The sequence below is a fragment of the Lipotes vexillifer genome, unplaced genomic scaffold (assembly GCF_000442215.2).
Source record: "Lipotes vexillifer unplaced genomic scaffold, Lipotes_vexillifer_v1.1 scaffold1066, whole genome shotgun sequence".
In the NCBI taxonomy this organism is placed as follows: Eukaryota; Metazoa; Chordata; class Mammalia; order Artiodactyla; family Lipotidae; genus Lipotes; species Lipotes vexillifer.
In genome coordinates this window covers 365,989-369,326 of record NW_006771394.1, presented here as the reverse complement: position 1 = coordinate 369,326, position 3,338 = coordinate 365,989, and the positions used below count along the sequence as shown (strand labels likewise).

The window sequence follows — 3,338 nt, the reverse complement described above, 5'->3', positions numbered from 1 at the left end:
GAGGTGGGAGAGCCAAGTTCAGGACACTGGTCCACAAGAGACCTCCCAGCTCCACGTAATATCAAACGGTGAAAATCTCCCAGAGATCTCCCTCTCAAAGTCAAGACACAGCTCCACTGACCGATCCAAAGCATCACTCGGTGATCTAGAAGTTCAACATTAAACCTCTTCTATAGGTCTGCATACATAAACAATAAATGAAGTATGTAGGGCTTCCTCCCTCCCATAACCTTCTGGAATAAGTCTGGGCCCTTTCTGGAATTTATCATTGGCACCTTGCAGTCCCTTTACAGATCCTAAAGACCTTGGGTATTAATACAGAACTTAAATTTTCACTTTAATGCTAACTCAAATTTTGAAAAATAACTAAGCATGCACAAAACTTAAAATTGATAGAAGGTATCAGGTTTCTACCTGCCTGCACATAAAACCACATACTTCCTTAGCTTGAAAATAAAATACATGCTGTTATTTTCCTTCTATAAAAACAAAATATCAAATATATGTAAAGATTTTTAAAAGAACTTCCCCTTCTCCCTGACCAAAGGACACAATTCTAGATGTGTTATCTCCTGGCAAACTGGTTCCAGTAACTAATCTTATATGGCTATTTGGCCCAAATCCTTAACATTACTCTTAATTTGAATGACTGAGTACACATAATGGGAACCACAAAGAATGTCCTAGAAAATAAATATGCCTATAAAACAACTACAGCTCAAAGCCCTTATGTCAAGGGTTTGGTTTAGTACCAAACCACTAAATCTCCTATTTTTTCATACTGAAGTATATTTGATGTACAACATTATATAAGTTAGAGGCGTATAATACAGCGATTCACAACTTTTAAAGGTTGTGAGTCTATAGTTGTTATAAGATAATACTCATTATTATTTTATAATAAAATATATTTTATAATTATAAAATATAATATACTCATAAAATAATACCATTTATAGTTATTATAAAATATTGGCTATATTCCTTGTGTTGTACAGTATACCCTTGCAGATCATTTTATACACAACCGTTTGTAACTCTTAATCCCCTACCCCTACTTATCCCTCTCCATCTTCCCTCTCCCCACTGGTAACCACTAGTTTGTTCTCTACATCTGTGAGTCTGTTTCTTTTTCATTATTATATCTCCTATTTTTAGTTCACAGTATCCTTTAGTGTCCTTAGTAATGTATCAAGCCCACATGATATATCAATACATGCACATTACACTTAATTGAACCTGTGCCATTTATTATAGGATATTTTTTGGAGTTGGAATCAAATAGCACTGTATTATTGCCCTTGCAGATGAGACCACAAGAACTGGGGTTTAAGTCTATTCACATTCTAAATTATGTGACCCAGATACCAGGCACCATGACCTGGGTCTGAAAATAACAAATGAACGGTGGTAAACGAGGGGAGAAAACTTGCCTCTTAATAAAGCTTTCTGTGCTGTGAGGAAAATGGCAGATGTGAAGGGTAGTTTTCCTGTTCGCCATAAATCAAGGTGGGTACCTCTAGGTGGGCAGTTTCCATCAGGTACCCTTTTAGCAATTCCTGATTTTTAGGGGAAGGAAATTTTATCTCGCTTCAACTGGAACTCTGCTTATTATAGAGTTAAATGTTCCAGATTAAAATAGATGCACAAAGTACAGAGAGCTGTATGCTTGTCTTTGGAAGATACCCACCTCTCCCCTAGGTGTCCTCTTCTTTAAACCGCACAGGAGGTCTGTGATCATCATACTTAGGCGGTTTAAAATTGATTCACAGTGCAGCGAACCGCTGCCAGAAGCTGTGAACATTCGTTTGTCCCAGGGGAAACCCATATGGCTGTTAATACATCAGTCAGAGGGGGCCTCGGAGGAAGCTGGCGCTGTCTGCTGTGCTGGAGGGCCTAATCAAATGAACAAACCCCAGTTGAGGCATAGGGCGGGTGTGGCTCACAGAGGGACCCACAGGAAGGAAAAACCAGGGGAGCAAACAAGACAGCTTGGAATCTGTTATTCACTTCCGGGAAGCACACAAACGTCTTTGAGAAAGTCCACATTGATGGCACATCGTGACAACGTTCAAGAGATCCCAGAAGGAAACTTACCCTCTTTACTGACTGAGGAACTAGGAAAAGTAAGATCAACCAGGAGGGGGAAATTATAAACGGATAGTGTACACTTATAACTATCTCTCAAGCCTGAATTCAGAAAGAGACCAGCCACAAAAGAATGCATATGGTACAACTGCATTTACAGAAGTTCAAACCCAGGCAGGATTCACCTCTGGTATAAGAAGTTGGGGTGGTGGTTCCCCTAGAGACTGGAAGGGGCATGGGAAGGGGTTTTTCAGGTGCTCTTGGTACAAAGTCACTGGGCTATACACATATGATGTGTACATTTCTTTTCTATATGTATACCTCAATTTTAAAAACTTGAATTTATTTGTTTATTCAAGAAAAAGGTGAGAGGAGGCTCCCGACCGATGAACACAGTAGGCTGGGTCCACAGCCAGGATAGGAGCCCAGACTCTGGATTCAAAGGGACCTGAGATGCGGGGGCCCCCGGCTCGAGGCCTCACTGACCATGGTTTTCCGAACGGGCCTAACTACCTGAGCCCTGTAATGTGTCCATTTTCTGATCGACAAGATAGAAATAATAATAAAATGTTGGGGTTGCAGGGGTTGTTGTAAGGGAAAAAAGAGAGAAAACAGCTGCAAAAGTGCAAAACCCTTAACCGTGCTCGACACCTGCAGGGGCCTTCGGGAAATGACAGCATCGATATTAAACACCCGTGACTTAAAAAGAGGAAAGTGAGGCTATGTTGAATCCAGGGCTCTTATCGCGAACAGGGGACAAGTGTGAGGGCCAGGAATGCGGAAAGGGAGGAAGGCGTGGGGTGGGAGCCAGGAAAGCACAGGGCGATGGTGAGGCCAGGAACACCGGGAAATTCATAAATCCTAAAAGGTGAGGTGGGGAGACAGCACCAGGCAAAGAGGAGCGGAGGACATTTGGAGAGAGGATTGTGGCAAACTGTGGGGCAGGAAGAAGGAGCCCCTGGGGCCCTGCTTAGGGGCCACCCACCCACATCCCAGAGCCTCAGAGAATTGAGTACCCCTGCTGTTTGAATCAAGCGCCTGCAGATCAGGATCTGATTCGGAAATGTGGTGGCAGAACTGAACAGAATAAAGCCCACTGGACCTCGCAGATTTAAAAACTGAATGAAATCAAACTCATTCCAACTCTTCAGTCACTGGGCACACGGCAGAGGTAAAGACACTCAGAGTCCCCACAGGTGCTACAAACTGGGAAACAGGACTGCGTTCTGGGGAAGCACATTGTCTTTCCC

At 42.6% G+C, this 3,338-nt stretch overlaps 1 protein-coding gene across 10 annotated transcripts in view; it reads right to left on the bottom strand.

Moving 5' to 3' along the window:
* The window catches only part of TLE1 (TLE family member 1, transcriptional corepressor), an 88,359-nt gene that overhangs the window by 10,436 nt on the left and 74,585 nt on the right, over positions 1-3,338 (bottom strand). The gene's annotated exons all lie outside the window — the stretch shown is intronic.